The 19,862-nt window shown below is 41.8% G+C and overlaps 1 long non-coding RNA gene across 1 annotated transcript in view; it reads right to left on the bottom strand.

The window, feature by feature from the left end:
• LOC311431964 overlaps nucleotides 1–19,862 on the bottom strand; it is a 78,843-nt gene that overhangs the window by 46,671 nt on the left and 12,310 nt on the right. The window contains exon 2 of the long non-coding RNA XR_014689730.1: nucleotides 12,615–12,710. This is a non-coding gene — a long non-coding RNA (uncharacterized lncRNA). The remainder of the gene's footprint in view (nucleotides 1–12,614; nucleotides 12,711–19,862) is intronic.

The raw sequence follows: 19,862 nt of genomic DNA on the forward strand, positions 1-19,862 counted from the left end.
CTTCTACAGATGCATCAGAGAAGTGATGGTTATGTCAATCACAGTAACAACTTTGGGGCTGTGAATGCTTTCCAACCCTGGATCACCTTTCTAGCTAGAGCTGACAGACTGGCACCAAGCAGGAGGGGGACTGCTGCTGCCTTCTGAAAACTGCTGATAAATCTGTTTTCTCCATTCCATGTCTATACACTTCACATTTTAAAGGAAAATATGAGTTTCCTCAGGAAAATTAAGAGAAAGAGAGCTAGAGAGTGTTTTAAACTTTTGCTTCCTTTCCTGATCTTAATGCACACATATGTAGGCAAGCATCAAGGGCATGAGCAGAAGTCAGGATCCAAGCAGGATTGCTACGCCAGTAACAGGCTGGGTGGGATGGAGCAGACCATCATCTTTCTGTTTGCTTACTCTGATGGATCTGATGGAAAAGGCAGCCTATTTTGGCTGAGGTCTCGACAGTCCTCATTTTAGCAAAGGGTCATTTCTACCTTATCCTGCTTCAGTTTCCACCATTAGAACCATAAGCTGCAGTAGATGTATCCAGGTTCTCTGGGTGGCCAAAGTCTTTTAGTCTTCTTCTGGAATGGGCAGTCTTAGGTTTGGGTCACGATGGAAAACCCCATCGTGAGTGACTTCCATATTTTCAAAATCTGCTGGAGGAACCACAAACAGATGTTCTTGCAGAAATGTGGAAAACAGGATATGTGTGGGAGTCCTCACTGGGAAGAATGGTGGCAGTCTTGCAGATTAAGTAATGGACACAGGATTCACACTCAGCAGAAATCAACAGCTTAAAAATATCTAATCTTCTCAACATATTCTCTATGCATTCTTTTCATGGCAGTCACTTCCTTATCCTAAATCAGGCAGTAAATATGGACAAATTAACAACTTACTCTAGTGACTTTTAACCTAGAAATACAAACAGCTTTTATGTTTTATCACAATGAATTCCACCCATAATTATGAAAGCGCAAGTTTTCCCATACTTGACTCAAATTAAGTCCTAAGTTGTTTAGAGACTGCCAACATTTTTGCAGTCTCTAGGCTACAGTAGTGCAGCCTGTTCTTCATGAAGCTATCAATGGAAAATAAATAGAAGAGAATGAGAAAATAGATGTCCTTCTTTTAAACATTCTGCAGTGATACCTGGCTGCTTTCAAATGGAGCTATGCTTCCAAAGACTGCTTGCTTCCTCCATGGTCTGGCATGACTTAGCAGAAGCACCTGCTTTCTTTATGTCCCATTGTAACCATTGCATTCTGCAGGGTTCATGCAGTTTGAGGCACTTTCCAAGCAACCAAGCTGAAGTAGCTTTAGGGATTTTCAGCTACAGGCCTGCTGAACCAAGACCATGTCCTCTGCAAGGCCTGGTAGAGTCAGAAAGCCCCCTGATATCACTTTCCCTAACACCTACAACCAGCATTTGGACACAGAGACCTGGACACAGGCTGTGGGCCCAAGGCTCTAAACCAGGCTTACTCCGCACTCACCTTCCTTCTGCATCCAGATGAAATATTTCAACTGGAAATTAGATGTGTACTGGGTCAGCCTGAAGCACTGGTCTAACCAACACACAGGACTTCCATAGCAGGTGGGCCAGCTTGCTTCTGGTTGCTGTTTTGCAACACTTAAGGGAAAGGTCATTAACTTTTTCTGGATGTGATTTTTTTCATTTTGTTGAAGTCTCAAGTCCTGGAGCTCTGCTCAAGACCTGGAATCTGATGTCTTTGTCCATTTTCTCCCTGACAAGTCTCAGAGATACTAAAAATCAAAAGAAGACTCTAAGGAGCAAATAAAGCCTCTTTAATGTACTGTTTCACTTCTGTGTTAACTCACAGAAGCTCTTTGCTCTCTCTGCCTGGTCCCAGTCAGATCTTGCATAAAAGGAAAAAAATGCACTTAAAAGTGCTGTTTTCTTCCCACTTTCCCCTGCGCTTCAAATCATTAGTCTTTCTGCATTTCTCCTTTATTCCCAGCCTGGCTTGTGCCGAATCAGATTATAATATATTAAACCTCCAAGAAACACAAATCTCTCCAAAGTGCTCTTTGGGGTCTTGGTACATGTGTTCTCCAGCTCTCTCCTGCAGTAATTACTGCCGTCTCAGGGTCAGCTCCTGTGTGCAGGTCCCGCTCAGACATGCTCAGCCTCACCTCCAGATCACTGCAAAATGAATTCAGGATGGCCTTGGCCTGTGCATCACTGCTGCTCCTGTGTGCAGGGGCCAGGGAATTGCTTTACCTGAAAGTAAAGTTCGCATCTACTTATGAGTTCACAAGGAAACTCTGCCAATAGCCTGGACCTTACCATGAAGAGGAGGAAGGTTGTACAGGGTAATTACCACCAGAAAGAACAGCTTCATCCTAAGGCAATGTAAAGCATTGAAGACAAGGCTACTACCAATGACATCAATATCAGCTCGAAAGCATACAGAAGTAATTCACAGTGAGGGGCTACTCTGAGTGTGGTTTAACTCTACTCAGAGGTTATTAGAGAGCAGAAATGCTGTTCTCCTGTAGTAGTGCTTCCAGCTCTCTTTGGGAGGGACATGAGGGGCTTCAGGAGGGACTCAAGAGTGCACAGTGCCCTGATCTGCAGTGGCCAGGGCTGCTAAATCTCCTGGGGGATCTGCAAGTGTCAAGGAGGTCAAGTAGAAGAGGCATGGTCCACAGCCTTAGGTGAGCCCTGCAGCTGGAAGCAGCAGGGGAACTCTTCTGACCACTGACCACCATACGTCTTGCAATACAAGAGTTGTTATGAACTTACAGGAGATAAGTTCTGCAGAAAAAAATACTGAAAAAAAAAAAAAAAAAAAAAAAAAGTAAATAAAGAGAGGGATGGGGAAGGGAAGAACAACCTGAACACTTGACATTCAAAGAAACAGCAATGTGCATGAAGCCACGCTAACAGCATTATTCTGGCTTCTGCAGTGGCAGAACACACCAAAATCCTTGGTATCAATATTGGCAGTGTGGTTGTTAGTCAGGCCCTCCTCTCAGAATGAGTAAGTGAGGAAAGAAAAACGTTGGTCTCTAAGCTCCCACCACTGTCCTTTTCTTTCTTTTGGAGAAGTTGGATCCATGTTTCTTCCAAGGACTCAGTGATAGCAGTGATAGTAGGAGGAGTATGCTTCTACTACAGCTTTGTTAAGAAACCTGAACTCCTTCCTGAAGTGCTAGTCTCCTTCTGGTCCTGGTCTCTGCTGAAATGAAGCCTGCTCATTGTTGTGGTGTTTTAATAACATAGAAAAATGAGTCTATGATGGAAAGAGGGAAGGTTAAAGTTCCTTCCTACTCTCGCCCCAAGCAGGAAATGAAGAGATACCTCCCAAACTGAAAGCCTGGTTATCTAGTATGCTGCAATGAATACCATGCCAATAAAGAAGCTTTTTTTTTTTTTTCTATTTAAAGAAGTAATATAATAAAATGTTGGTTCATTTCATTATAATAGCTAAGAAGGATTTGCTGGTTTCACAGCATAAATTTAGATTAATTTTTTAGATTTGACAACGTTATAAAAATTATATTGATTCTGAAATTATAATTTTAGATTGGTTCTGTCATTTTAGCCTATTAGCAGTCTTTAAATGAAGTGATCCTACGTTACAATCAATCTTATCTTCCATTATGCACTTCCTGGTGCTAAAATGCAAGATCGATTCTAATTAACTACATGGGTTCAGTCATTTGGGTGGTTTGTTAGGAAAAAAAAGTTACTACCCTAGTATCACTAAACAATTTGTTATACATTTATGTACAGAAATGATATCAAAAATGAATGTAATTCCTTTGGTAAAAACAATACAGTTGCAGATGTCTACAATATTAGGATGGCAACATCAATGCTATTGCTTTAACCAGTAAAGAACATGAAAAGTTCCCAGGGTCCACCTGAGCTTTGAAAAGGAAAGCGAGGTCAGCAAAAAAATACTGCCTCTGCAGCACGGGCTATAAATCTGTGTGTCCATCGAAAGTGACTGGGAGCCATTCTGAAAATACCATTTCCAATGTGCAGCTGTGGACTAAGAGAAGAGGTTTAACACTGCTTAAGAAGCCATCATGGTGAAAACAATAAGTGGGTGATGTGATCTAAATATGAATCAGCTTAAGCGTCTATTCATTCCTGCACTTTCCAGCTTTATCTTGCACTGATGTACTGCTGACAGACGCCTTGATACAAACCTTGCCCTGCATCAATGTCAAACTCTGTAGACCACTGGCCTTTGAATGAGCTACAGAAAGTGGCGTAGGTGCAAGCTGTGGGGGACCAACATGTTGTGCTCCTGAGTGAACCTGGAAGTCTGGTGAGCAGACTGTGAGAAAGGAAGCTGGAAATGTCTGCACCCTGGTTTTAAAACAGAGACAGCAAAGCCTGATATCAGATAAAACCTGGAGGGAAATGTATGTTGCTTGTGATTTTATTCCTTAGTATCCTTAAATCGTTCTTTTAAGTCAAACAAACACTCTTACCTCAAGTACCAATCTGTTACTTTTCTCTTTGACTATGCTTGTGCCCAGACTCTTTTCTAACTTATGTTGATTTTCCCTACAGCAGCTTTAAAGAAATAGAGCATAATACACTATACACTCTCACTGTTAATTCAGCTCATCTATCTATTACAGTCAGTGCAATGTAGAAACGATCTGCAGTTCAAGGGACACTGTGCTTGCTTTTCCAGTCACTGCTAATGCATTCTTCCATGTGGAGTAACATGTAGCAGAATGAGTCAAGAGTAAGAAATGCCAGCCTGGCATCCTGCTGCAGAGACTTTCTTGACCTCCCTCCCTTCATACACCCTCACACATGCTTTGTTCCTATCCTCTTAATGACATCGTCTCATTAAGAAGCCAAATTTTGGGAGAAAAAAAAAAAAAAAGGTAGCAGTAGTTTTAAAATCCTTCACTTATTCTTATTTCATTGTTGCTTTTCTGTAAGATTCAAACCTTGTACGTTCAATGGAAAAAAAAAAAGACCATAAAGTAACTGTGAGCTGTCCCTATTGAGCTACTGATCAACGAAGACAGCCTCTGCCCATAGCTGGCCACCCGAAGCTCCCTGAGGAAAAAGGAGGTTGCCAAGGGAGAGAGAAGTCCTGCAGAGATAGATAGGGAAAAATGGATGATAAAAAACTGATGAAGACTGCGCTTCCCTGTAGGCCCTCAAGTAGTTTTGCTAGTCGCCATGAGGCATGGCAATGATTCTTAGGAAGGGAAAAGTTGAGAACCACAGTTCTTGATGGGCTCCTTTTATTTCTCCCCTGAATGTATGTTGGTCCCGAAGATGTTCTGGCCCAAAAGCATGACTTCTGATTGCCTGCAATGCCGCTCCAGAAAACACCCTCTTTGCTGATAGGAACTTTTCTATGGGAATCTCCTTTTCAAACTGCTGGTTTGTCAGTGACTGAACAACTCTTTTGTGTGGGTAAGTCTTGATTTCACTGTTACTGCTATTGCACTCACATTGCATGGTCATTAATTATTTGCTGTCTTGCAAAAAAAGCCCTCGGGAACCTGATTCTCCACCACCTCACACCTCATGCAATCATTTACATCAGTGCAGAGTGAGTGCAAAACACTGTCACACCACTGAAAGCAGAGACCTCTGACTTAGGTCGCATTTCACTGCCCTCTTCCACCAGACCAACCAGTGGAGAATTAGACTGAAAAGCTTCAGAGGAGGGCTGAGGGTATGTTCACACTCCACTCATGTTTGTACAGGGACAGCTTTGGTTCACCTTCTTTCCTTTGACTCAAGGATGCTTTCTGACCACCCAGCTGGTAAGGAAATCTCATCGTGAGCTGCCACAAATGGGTGGAAGAGTTACCCTCCTTTTGCAGGGTGGCAGGAGGCTTCTGGGGAGCCACCAGGGTGTGCCAGGTTCTCCTCCATGCCAAATTTCCTCCCAACAGAGCAAGGCCCAGCCCAAGGGCACCCCTTGCTTTGCCAGCTGGATTTCTAGGCACAAGGATGGCATATTAAGGTGGGCATCACTAGCAAGGCTGTGGATGGGGAAAGGCCAGGTTGTAGGGCACCTGGAAGAGGAGATGGCTGAGGATGGCATGGAAGGAGACCACACTGTGTGGCCAATGTCACCTGGGAAACAAAGGGTGTGGGAGCAGGGTGAGGCAAGGGATAGTGCAAAAGAGAGGAGATGACATTTATGTGGAAAACTGCTTTTGTCTTTCCCATTTCACAGGCAGTGTGTCTATTAAACGTGGCTTTTGCTGCCAAAGGACTTGTCATATTACATTAGGTTTAGCAACTTCTGCTGTGGCAAAGTGTGCAGCGTCTCCCTTCACATAAAGAAAATATTTTCACAAGTCTGTTCAACCTGCTAACTGTGATTACAGACAGTTGGCCCCTGACATGACATTTATTGCTCCAGCTTCCAAGTAAGAGCCTCACAGCACTGCCCAGCCAGCTACCTGAAGAGCACATATGTGTGTGGAGACCTTAAACAAGTTTCTGCTAATGACTCCATTTTGTACCCTTTTAGTAGGTCTTTAGCAGCTTGATAGAAAAGATGTTACAGTGAAGTACTGAAAAAAAAAAATAAAGAGTAAGTACAAGCTAAGACTTAATGTTGCCAAATCTCTCATTTTCCTGCTTACCTTGAAATGTATATTTTAATATATCTGATTTCCTCTGCAAGTGTTTTTTGCACACATATTTCTACACTGCTCAGCAATATGAATCATAACTGCAAATGACCGGAGAAAAAAGAGATAAAAGTGCCACTGTACACCTCCACTCACGCCCAGAAGGAAAAGACCAGAGGGTGAGAAATCACATCAAAATTAGGAGTGTGCAATGGGGAAAAGAGTGACAATGATAGACACAAGAAAGAGGTTGATCTGCTTGAGTCCTTACATCAAGGAATCCAAAAGAAGTTTGCCCAGAGGAAATTTTGTCATGAAATTAAAATAAAATAAAATAAAATAAAATAAAATAAAATAAAATAAAATAAAATAAAATAAAATAAAATAAAATAAAATAATTTAGAAAAAAAAATAAAAAAAAATGAACAAAGCACAAACTTCCCTCTTTTCTGTAAGATGCACTGATCATGGTCGTGGCATTTTCTGGAAACATCTGCCAAAAGACCAACTTCTCCATTGCTGCATCCAGTAGATGCTGCAAGCTGCTGCAAGGCCTACGCACCCCTTTTCCTGACATTTGGGAAGAACGGAAGGATAATAAAGGCTTTGTCAGGACAAGACAATATCATCTGGCAAGCAGTTGGTTATTAATGGTGTTATGTGTGTGAGTGTGTGTGGAGGGGGGGAATTGCTTTAAATTGGATTTATTTTAAATATTTTGAATGAGTTGCAATCATTTTAAAATGTGTTAAATTGCCTGGCTCTTGGCCTTCAAGTTCCTTTCCTGCACAAGGCAGTTGTAGGGCCTGAATTCTTACATGACTTGGCCTATGCCGCTCTACTTTTTGGCAGGTCACTTTGCTCTATTCTTTTCCAAACAGAAATTAAGCTTTGGCCGAGGGAAAAGCAGAGCAGAATGCAGCCTGCTGCAACAGCTTGCAGTGAGTTGGAAAGAACTCCATGTTATAGATGAGAGCTGAGCAAATACCCTTTTATTATTTTTTTTGTTGTTAATTTCACTATCTTATTTTTAAACTTGTGTGTGCATCTGCCAGTAGCACTGTATCTTATTACAATATTACTATTAAGCAGGTGGATATGTATCATGAGCAGAGAGAGTTTAGCTCCATTTGGTTAAGGGTATGCTCTTCAGTGATTAAGTTTCTTTCATTGGTTTAGGAATTTAACTAATTCTGTGGTGTCAGTCTAACAGTCTCTCACAATTTTCTCTTCTGTCATGTCAGAAAACTATTTACGAAAAGGCCAAAGGTTTTACAAAAAGGCCTTGTAACATTTAACGGTGGGCTCTCATAATTTTGTTTGCTGGAGTTGTACCCACTGGATAATAAAATAACCCATCCCCAGGAAGGATGCATGAGAGCTTCTGCTTTCCTGATTTTTACCTTCTTATTTAAAAATAAATAAAATAAAATAAAATAAAATAAAATAAAATAAAATAAAATAAAATAAAATAAAATAAAATAAAATAAAATAAAATAAAATAAAATAAAATGAACAAATTCTTCTCTGCTTGTACTGAGATCAGCTGAAGTTAAGCAACTGATGCTGATGGTTAAGCAGCAGGAGGTGGGTGTCAGTATCCAGTGATGGGCAGCTAGCACTCCTGAATGAAACCATTTTCCTTCCCTCATCTCTACCCACAGTTCAACATAAAGAAATATTCTCAGACTATCTTTCTCTGATGCCAAGATCCTTTCCTGGAGATTTCTAGTGTGCTGCAATAAGAACCATTTCCCAAGACCCTCCTTAAGTCTCCAGGGATTTTTCATGGTCCAGTCCTGGTTAAATTAAAAAGCATATTCAAGGGGGATGACTAATCCCCTGTCTGAATGTGACATGCCTTTTAGAAAGTTTGTGATCTGGTACACTAACTCTCTGATTTGTTTAGCCATGTGAAAACCTTTTAAGCTGGCTCTAGAAATTTACCCCCGAAGCCTCTTCTGGGGCTTGTATTTTTTATTTTTCTCCCATTTCCTCAAATCTTTCCCTTGTTTCTGAAAAGTGCCATAGTCCGTTCCTGAGCCCTCAAATCCAATTACCAAACAATGTACAAATATATGGCTGAGCGTGGTCTATGGGAACAGCTGCAAAATTGCTAATATTAGGTCTAATTTAGCTACAATAAATTAGCAAGTGTGTGGAAGCAAAATGATGACAGCATAATTATAACAAAAGTCGATGTGTTGAAGTATATGGATGACATACATACTAATTTTAGCGAAAAAACGCACCAAATGAAATGCATGCAATGAACAGACGGGACTAATAGCTCAGACACATATACTTAATGTGACCAGTCAGTGTAAAAACAAAAAGATAGATGAAGCTGTTCAGAATCTAGTGCTAACAAGCAGTGTAGTCTGAAACCATTAACTGTCAGGGGTAATAACACTCAAAGTACTGAAGTGCAGTAAAACAGCAGCACTTTTCTCGGGATGATGTGCTGATGTACAAGCACACACCTGTGAAGAGGGTACTAAATCTATCCTTGCGTTTATTACTATGGAGGGAGGAAAAACAACACTAATAATGTAAAGTATAAACGAAAATAGCAGACAGCAGAGAGTGACATTTGCATGGTCCCAGTCAGCTTGTTAGCTGAAGTGGGTTTTAATTAGCTATTTTCCAGCAAGCAAACGAGCAAATTAGTGGCAGCCATAAACAAGCAGAGACAATCAGGCCCAAAGAAAAAAAAAAAAAAGATCGGACCTTTTTCTGTGTGTTTTCCTTTTGGAAACACAATGCCTTCATGCTTCAGCTAAATATTTCTATTAACCAGAAGAATGCAGCAAAGTGAAGACCTTGGCAATGGAGCAAGTTCCCAAAGTGGCTCCAAACATGATGTTAACAGCACTGCAAGAGCAGCAGGGACAAAAAACCCTGCTCTGACCAAACCTGCATCCTGCCGCAAGGGCTAACCAGAGCCCCAGTGCACCCAGCATCTGCTACATGCCGTCCTATGGACAAAGTCTGCCTGCCCATCCTCTGGAGCTGGACTTAATGATCCTTATGGGCCCCTTCCAACTTGGGATATTCTATCATTCTAGGATTCTAGGATTCTATGCTCTGGCGATCGCATCGATTCAGCACCCTCCCTCACCCTCACTCAGCATGCAGGATGGCAGGAGCTTTGATTACCAAAGTACTAATGGCTGCAGAATGAAACCTGCCCTGCCATTACAGTAACACAAATGTGGAATGAGGATCCATCAGTCTTGTCAAGCAAGGCCCAAGGCTAAACCTTGGGCTTAATCCACGTTGGGCTTAAAAAACTGTAGCACTTCTGCTACTGAACTGATTATATTAGTAATCAGCTGTAATGAAAAACATGGCAAGTTCATCCCTTAAATCAGTCACGTTTCCCTTCCCTCTGATTTAAGAAACGTTGATGTTGCAAGGATAAGAAACCTGATACAGAGGATAGATTATTGACACTGTTAGGTTTTATATCTGATGGATTTATATAAGTTCAGCATAAGCCACAGGTGTGCAAAGCCAGGGAGAAAAAAAAAAAAAACAACACCAAAACCTAGTTGGTAGGCAGGAGGGTTCAGTGGTTAGAGCACTAATGTAGATCTTGAGGAAGAGAAAGTTGAGTTCGTGTTTCTCTCCATCAGAGACTTCTCCCATCACCATGGGCAACACACCCAGCCTGTCTGGGAATAATAGCAATCCTGCCTCTGAAGTTTGCCGTGAAACATTCATTAAATACTGTGTAGGGCTCAGATATTGTGGAGAAGGGGCTAATTAGTTGGAAGGAAGGGAAAATGCCTAATAAAAATTAATCTTATTTATGCATCACTATTGGCACACGTGGCACTAGAGAAAGACATTGCAGTCGACTTTCAGTTGGTATAAATTATCAGAGAGCTGCAGGAGAGACTCTCTTGCGTCCCTGTCCTTGTCTTGTGCCAAGGGTATTACAGTCTAATTAATACAGATAACATAAGTGCAGACGCCTACCTGTTGGGTGCACTTGGAATGCTAACACAAGCAAAAGGCTTGGGGAAGGCTCTTGAAGAAGGCTTACTTTTTATTTTGTTCATTTGTTTAGCATTGTTTTGACGGTCACAGGAAACCCTGGCAATGAGAAGAGCCCAAGAGGCAATCACTAATGGGGCAGAAAATGCAATGAGCCAAAAAATGAATTAACTTGAGCAGGCCAGGCATAGGCACAAGGGGCTGATGCTGTTAGCAAGTTTATAACCCCCACCCCTCTACTGAATTTGGGAAAGGAGAAGGAGGTGTGATTGAACTCGGGAACCCTTCCTGAGGTGCACAGGGAGCCCCCTGCCTCACAAAGCAGCAGCACATTCAGCTGCAGGCAGGTAGCCTGGATCAGCTCTTGCCTGAAGCTAGTGCCTACCCTTCGAGTTTCCTACCATTGCTACTACTGCCATGGAAGAGGGAACAGCCCGGAGACAACCAGCGTGGAGCAGACCCCAGCCATGCCCAGGAAGCGGCACAAGCAGCCAGCGGTCGCCCGTCAGGCAAGAGTTCCCAGCCAGGAAGGCTGCGCCAGCGACAGCAGGAGTGGGCTTTGTGCACCAAAATGAGTCTTCTCTGGCTGATCCTCTCATCCCCTCGCCTCTTCCGAGTTTCTTTTGGGCCTCTGTTTATTTATTTTTTTTCCTTTGACAGCTTTCAGTTTTTCTTATTAGCAAACGTACATGCTTTGAATTAGGATTCATATTTTTGTTCTGAGTCATGGGTTGATATTGTTTTCAGCTTATACAAAGCCATAAGTACTTTCACCACATTCGAACTGTTTACACATTTTTTTACAATGAAGTTGTTTCCCTGTCTCTGACAGCTGTACGCGAACACCAGAGGGAAAAAATAGGCAATTGCTCTTGCAGGCACACATGTATGGTAACTATCTAGCATTCACACGAGGCAGCAAGAGGTAACTATCACCCAGATTGTCACGTTAGCCATCACGTTAGCCATTAGAATCGAAGATAATGATTCCTAGTTTAGAGAGCTGCTTGACTGAATCGCAGAAAAACACAACTGCCCCCAAGTGTGTGCTAGGATGATTTTCAATGCATGCTGCAGTACAACACTCAATCCTGTACGGCCCATAGGCTTTGTCCTGAGGGAGACAACTCCAGAAAAAAAAATAAAATAATAATAAAAGTTGTTTAGTGGAATTCAGGAAGGGAAACTTTGAGGATAAAAAAAAAATAAATCTAATTCCATGTAATTTTAATTCTCTTCTTGCGTGGACAGTTTGATGCCAAATAAAAGCACAGGAAAGCCACAAAGCACACACACACTCCAGCACTGCTTCTTTCTCCCTGGGTCATGCCCGATGTTATTTCACCATGGCCAGGGGACTTTGAGGGAGGTGGAAGCAGAAGGGAAAGAAGAAAGGTGATCTTTTAAAAAAAACAGAACTGTTCAAAATTCAGAGCAAAGGAGTCAATTCATAGCTTTATCAGCATACAGCAAATGGAAAAGTGAGATATTCCTCTTCAAAGAATAAAGTCCCCAAATGGATAAAGGTTAAGATAAAGGGGCAGAGTTTCTGCCTGGCCCCATCCAGCTCACAGCAGCTCTGACATCAGCTGCATTTTTGTTTTATTTTTTTTTTCTGAGAAGTATCACTGAGCATAAGAAAGTCATGACCAACTGCCTGAGCATCCCAATGGAAAAGAGGAAGAGGTCTAATCCAAACCCTGACACTTTATATCCACAACTGTAAATCTTTGGCTCAGCTCCTGACAGCCTCAAAAGTTAAATGGACAGCAGTGTCCATTTCTTATGCCAACACTGCTCTTTGCTTTTAGTGAAGCTGCACAGTTGTAATTGAGAGTCTGGTAAGGATCCCTTTTTTCTGAATGATGTTACCATCTTCCTTGCTGGAACTCTTTTAGCCTTGTAATAGCTCTTTTTAAGGGATGGTCTGATCTACTTTCCAAAATCTTCTGCAGAAAACAAATTGCATTCATAGCACAGGAGTGAAGTTGAAATCTGAGCAATATCTCACTCACCTCAGGACACATACTGACGATTCCTCCATGCAGGAGAATGGGGGACAGCTTTCAGCGAAGACCTCAACTGATCAGAGACAAGACGCCTGCAGAAGCCTAGGGAGATGGGGCCAAGAAGATTTAAAGAGCTGGGCATCCAGCCCCACACAAGTCCAATTTGTCTGAAGGCAGGGGCTGGATAACCCCTGCCTGAGCACTGAAGCAATATTATACCTAAAACCTGTCCTCTCCGGCTTTTGTGCCTAAACCATCCCATACAGAGAATAAATGTAAAGCAGTGCTCTGCTCACAGTTAACACCCCCTAAAATATATATATATATAAATAAAAATAAATAAAATAAATGGCATTGTTGGTCTCTAAGGTCTTGTCTAAATACAGCAATGAGAACCTTGAGTTTTCATGACAGCAACAGAGTCACTGCACCACACTAGCATCGATGCCCACAGCAAAACTGTTCTTTCCCTCTCTTTCCCTGTCTCTCATAATCCTTTATGTGCCGTCCTCCTTCATACCTTAAGGTTAGAGCATTGTCATTTGCCATGAATGTGTATTAGACAACAGGCTCTTGGGAATTAATGAGAGGGCCTAGCAAAGGCAGAGGAAGGTAATGTAGCAGTCGTGGCAGAACTGGAAGCTACATAGTGCCTTCTCTATGACTGGTTCTTGGAGACATAGATCTACTTTTCATCCTCGCTGATTTCAGAAAGAGCTTCAAGAAGGTAACTCCTGTGACATGACTTTCTTTCTCCAGATTGCTATAAGAGAACATTGGTGGACAGCAACAAATTAAACCATATTCACACTAAAATCCACAGAGGGAAAGACACACCATAACTGTGATGGCTCTTTGCTAGAACACCGTTGTCCAAAAGGCCAAGCCATCATCTCTCTGGTGTCTGCCACATCAGCAAAGAAATAGCTATACCATTTTGGAATATGCAGTCCCTTTGTTAAGGGCTGTTCTGTACTCTATCTGTAATATTTTAAACACAGTCAATATTTTGTGGTTAATTTCCCCTATAACTAGATGTATTTCTGTTGGAACTGAACTTGTGGCCAGGCTGATTGGCTGGAAATGAAAGCAGCTGGCGTTCTACTTTGCTTATAGTTGGGAAGACTTAACCCAGTCACACATTTCCATAGGACATAGACCAGGCTGAACAAGTATCTCTTCTTTCCCTTCCTGGTAGCTCCCCTTCCGAGAAAAAGGGGAAAAGAGCCAAACTTCTGAACACAAATGTTTGCCACTGGGTAATGGAGAGAAACCAAGCATCTCTTCCTTTATCTTCTTCTTTCTGCCTGTTTTCCCTCTTGAACAGAAAAAGAGTCATTTCAGGCATCTTTCAGGAAAGTGGGGAACATGCCACAGGTTGCTATTTTGCAAATGAATGATGGAGCCCAGATATGAACTTCAGATCAGATTGTACTTAGAATAGAACTACTCTCTCCATATGTGATTATTGGTAGCAGTGGGAATATGAGAAATTCATAGGCTGAGACACAATGAGCTCCCTCAAAGACTCAGCATTCTTCTGTAATTTAAATAGATTAAGGGTGTAAAGCCCCCAGGATATAATCTCGCAAGTATATTTTCCTGGCACTTCATACTTAGCCAAGAAGTGCTTCCCAGAGGTGTCTTTTTTCCTCCCAGTATATCCATCCTTCTACATCTAGTTCCTGCAGCAAGCAAGAAGCACTGCAACAACCAGGCAAAAACAGGAAACGTCTTATTTTGAAGCTGAATGATCCTCTTCAAATCTCAAACATTGGATCTGTGCTGGAGAGAATTCTTACACTTCCTTTAATTATTTAGTCCAGTCAGTTCACTTTTAATGTTTATTTCTATTTCCTTTAAACATTTATCACAGAAAAGTACATTCACAGATTTCTTGGCATCCAGGTATAGCAGTGGTTGTCTTATAAAAGACAGACTTAGCCAAAAGGAAGATAGCTTCTTTTCTAAAGAAACTAATAAAACTAGAAGAATTAATGAAATATAAAGGGGACTTAGACAGTTTTTTGCACTGCGAATACAGATCAGATTCCAAAACACTGAATAGTAATGTATACAAACATCATTTTTTACAGATTACAATTAACAGAAACAACTTCTATTGACTTCATCTGGCTTTGGACTACCTAAATGGATTTCTAGACATATATATCCAAAGCGAATGAGATTTTGACATAAGCAGAGTCCAGCCACAAGAACCAGAAATCTGAAATCTGGAAAAAAAAAAAAATAAGACATCCTTATAAAGAATTCAATGACTTTTCATGGTGTAAATATTTGTAGTCATTCAGGATTTTGAACCATTTAAAAATGAATTTTCTTGCAAGTTTTTCAGATGATTTATGTATTCCTTAGGTCTCATCTGCTTTTCTGCCATGACCTTATTTTTATTCAAATGCAGCATACAGAAAAGAAGCATTACCTTTTCCTTTGATTTGATTGTGCCATTATATACATGTAATAGACTAAAACTCTTGAAAATATGAAATGCAGAAGAAAATCCAGACTACAAAAAGGTATATATAAAGGCATGATAAATAAAAAAAAAAAAAAAATCAATTGCTAAAATTGCTTTCTTGGTGTTAGCTTCTAAGCAGCAATGGGCAAATAGAAAAAATATATATTTTTTTAATTTCTTATCTGAAGATAATAATGCCTACATGTGTTGGATTTGCAAAGCTGTGTTGGCATCTTGTGAATTCAGGTTTGCATATTGCTATTGCTGTGTATATCAGACAAAAATTTCAAAATAAATCAAGGCATAATATTTTAGAAATTTATTGCTAAATTATAAATTTTTGCTAAATTCATGCAGTCTTCTGCAGTAGTAAACATTTCTGTTATGGTATGGTGAAGGTGATTAACAAAGGACCCAAAACTAAAACAGACAAGCTGTAAGAATGGTGCTCATACTCTCAGCATATTTTTCTCTAAACTCTTTCCAGATTAGAAAATAAACCGTTTGTCAGGACTTACTGATTTCAAGCTGGAATCAGAAATGATATGAACAGAATTAGTGAGAAACATTGACAATTATCTCTGAGGATAAGGGAATTTTCAAGCTATGTCTAAAAGGCAAGGGATGGTTCCTTGCCTAAAAGGAGAGTGTGAAAACACAGCCACTTGTCTTGAAGGACAGTGTGAAAATTCAGACAAACATCCATGCTGCTCCAAGTTGGTGCAAAACAGATGGATGACATATTCAAGATTTTCTAGTGAAGGGGACAGGACAGAGGAGCTGGAAAAAGAAGCATCATTCTAGAGTGGTGCTACCTGGATTTCCAAGCAGTCTAAAGGACAGAGGTTGATTCACCTCCCAAGGCAGCGCACCTGGACAAACTCAATTTCCTGGATGTTCACAGTCAATAACTCTATAACTAGCATGGTAGCAGCATAGTTGTGAGATGGAAATGACAGGTTTTCAGAGTAAAACCTTTCATTGATATTGTATGAACTGGAGCTCAGAGATCCTGTAAAGCAAAGGTCCTTAGCTGCTGAAAGAAAAGCTGATGAGAGTGGGAGCACTGTTTGAACTGAAACCTCAGGACACCTGGCCTCTTCCAGGAATCCTGAGACCCACAAAGAATTTTGATGCCATTTTATTTCCTTTTATATTGTTTTGATCTCTCTTCTTTTCTCTTTTTTTTTTTTTTCCTTTCACTGAACCTGGTTTTGAGACACTCTTCCTATCTTAGCCTGCATCTGGAATAATTCTCCACAATTTGCACTCAGAAGTAGGGAAACAAATTTCTTGCCTCTGGTAAGAGACAAATGCTATGCAAAAGCTGTGTGACCCAGAGCACTCAGCCAAAGGCAACACCCAAAGGGGTAACCACAAGAGGGAAAACATCAGGATCACTAAGGGAGATGGGAACACAGGGGCAAAGGTTACACCAACCTATTTCCCTGTTTAAACAGCTGAAGGAACAACAATTAACATACTTAAGCCAGAAGGGACCTGGATGCTCGTGTGGTCTGACTTTTCACAGGCTAAAGAGAAGCATCCACCAGTTCCTGCCCCAAAAGCCTGCTCTGGAGCAAGAGAAACTTCTAGCACAAGGATGTCCAATCCTCCATATCCCAACCCAGAAGAGTCATTTTCCCAGAGAGCTGGAAACCAGAAAGAAAAAGATTTTTTCGCCTTCTCCAAGCCTCTCCTCTTTGTCCACTTTGCCATTTTTCGTGGGAGCTTATGTAGGAGTCAAAAGGCTTCTCCCAGCTCAAGTCTCCATGGCATTAATGCAACACATTAGCTGGACATAAAAAAAAAAAAAAAAAAAAAAGCACTCAATTTCCATTTCCAAATTCTGTGTCCTCAGCAAGTTATTCTTTCCTCTGCAACCTCCTACTACCCACTCCCTCTTCCCAAGTCCCGACACCCAAAGCCAAACCTCCTTCCTTTCAACCAACTCCCAGTCTTTTCCAAACCCTCTTCCCACCTCAGGTTCCTGCAAAGGAGCACCTGGGGCTTTACAAACAACTCCCACTGCTCACAGCTCACACCTCACCCAATACCCTTCAGGCAAACTGCCCTGTCAGAGCCACTTTGCTTTTCAATCCTGACTTCCCTACCTGGACATGCACACACAGGAAGGACAGGAACATACCACGTAAGATCTCAAATGACTGATACAAATATCTTAACACAAACACTCTTTTGAGACACAATTATTCCCAGGTGACTTCATTTTAAATCAAATATTTTCATCCTTAGAAACTTCGAGAGCATTAATTATATAATACTGCAAAGTGCCATCCCCATAGTATGGAGGGTTTGGGACCTGGCAGATCACTCCCACCAAAGACAGCAAGAAGACACCTAGGTTACTTGTGTGGTGCTTCTTCCCTTACTTATTCTTCACTTTTTTCTGTAAGAAAAGAGATAGCCTGGGAGTTAACAGGAACTGAGGTTGATCCAGCAGGCTAGTACAACTATGTCTTTGCCATAGTTGTCATGTTACATTTTCAATTGGTAGGAAGGAAAAAGAAACTCTTGTTCTAGTGTGCTATCAGCTTCAGCAGTAGTAAGCTGAGCTTTTCATTTCAAGAAAAAAATGATCCATGAATCTATCTCATTTGCCTTCAGATTGGATGGGAGCCTCTCTCTTCCCCCAGAAAGTGGTAAATGGTCATTCTGCATTTTACACCACCTTTATTACTGATTATCTTCTTGCTGGGGGGAAAAAAGGGATACATCCTCCTCTGAAAAATAAACAAATAAATAAATAAATAAATAAAGTGTTGAAAGGAGCTTATCCAGGAATAAAACCTTAATTCCTAGAGTTTCCTTTATCATGACTTTTCTCACATAATGCTTCTTCAGCCGGGTACCTGCCGAGAGTCCCTTCACAGCTGGAACTTGAACCTGTGACCGCTGGGTACAAACGCATGAGCACTACCTGTTGCATTAATGTAGGATTCCTACCAGCTGCCACTTAGCATAGTCCTGACATGCTCTTCCCGGCCTCCTGGCTTGAGGTTAAAGGCTGCTGCAGCCCTGAACAGCAGGAGCCTGTCTTTGCATTGCATGCTTTATTGATCTCAGGATGCACTTAGGAAACACTTTTTTTTTTTCTTTTTTTTTCTTTTTTTTTTAGCATTTACTTTGCAATTGGTTTCACAACCCAACCCAAACGTGGGGGCTTGCTCCCAGGTCCCTAAAGGAGACAGCATCCTAAAGGACACAGTGCTGAGGGCAGGGGTACAAACAGCCCCTTTGTGTGCCAGGGATGGTGGGAAGCCCAGGGGTTTCTGTAGCACCAGTGTAGATACTGGGAGGATGAGAGACCAGGAGCAGCCCAACCACTTGGTGGTCACCTCAGAGTCAGCTGAGAAAACTTGTCAGACTGGGAAGTTACAATAACAATTTTTTTTCTCCATTATCAGTCACCTCAGGCTTGCCCTGGTAGATAGCTTCCTCTCTTCTACCTTTGTAGCTGGACTGCAACCACCACAGATGCATTTTGCCCCATTTGTTTTTCCAAACATCCTAAAAAGAGCTATGATAAATAGTTTGCAAGATACAGAGTTAGTTTGTTCCCCAAACAGTACTTCAGTTTAGATAAATGAAGAAATATTCTGGTAATTATGCCAGCAAAGAGTGGTTGCTTTCAGAGATGGATATTATAAAAAGATCCTGTGAAGCAGCAGGTGGAGGAAGAAGCTGTGCTTGGTTTGTTCTCCCCTCCCCAGCTCTGGAGAGGGTTGCAGCCACCCCATATTCCCTCAGGAAAGGCAGCACAGGCTGGGGATCAGCATCTCCCCTTGCCCTTGGCAGAGCCAGAGGTGGTCCAGAGCCTCCCACACCGCCACCAGGAGCAGGATCTCCTGTCTCTTTGAAGGAGCCCCTCTGCAGGTGCCACTTTGCATGTCTGGGCTCCTTCTGTCTTTCTGCTTGAACGTTTCCCTCCCTAATTTTACCAAGACAAACAACATCATCTAGAAGCTTCTGAGAACTGAGAACTCACCAGGCTTTCCCTGCGGCTCTTCAACAATGAGATCTTTTCTGTCTGTGCTACCAGGAAACACGGACACCTCCAGCTCCGGGTCCTGATTTACCCCGTTTTGTGCCCACAAAGAAGCTGCCAAATGCCACCATGTGTATTTACACACACACCTCACATGGGTGCATATAGGAATGGAGAGGAGAGGCTCCAGCAAGCTCCACTTCTAAACAGAGGACTCACAGCCTTTTATCTTGGAAAAGCCACAGCATTTGTTAAAAATGCTCCGAAATGCTGGGTTGGCAGATCTGAATGGTGGGATGGCTGAAGTATTTCTGTCAGTTTCCACTGTCTTTGCTGAGACCATCTGTACCAAAGGAGTGAAAAAGGAGGACACACAAGCTGCAGCCTAGCACAGTGTGCAATCATGATCATCTCCCAGAGACAGCGTCACCTTTGGACGAGACGTTTCCTCAAGAAGGCTGTCACTTGCGGCTTGCTGCAGGTGTCAGGTGCCCCAGCCACTGCTATTATTGTTATTAGACATGTGCACCTGGTGTTCATAATCAGCTCAAACAAGCTGCAGATTTTTAACGGTGGGCCGACTGCGTTTCCGCTCGTGAAAATTTGCCTGTTTGCATCTTCAGGCACTGTCTTCTCCAAGGGGAAATGTGCAATATAGTTCTGCTTCCTTCCTCCAGGACTTTCAGTACCTGTTATTTTTTTCAGACGAACAACAGCCCAGCTCCTCGCCACGGCAAGCCAGTCTTTTTCATCCATCATCTCTTCA

The sequence above is a fragment of the Aythya ferina genome (assembly GCF_964211825.1).
Source record: "Aythya ferina genome assembly, chromosome: 2".
NCBI classification, from domain to species: Eukaryota; Metazoa; Chordata; class Aves; order Anseriformes; family Anatidae; genus Aythya; species Aythya ferina.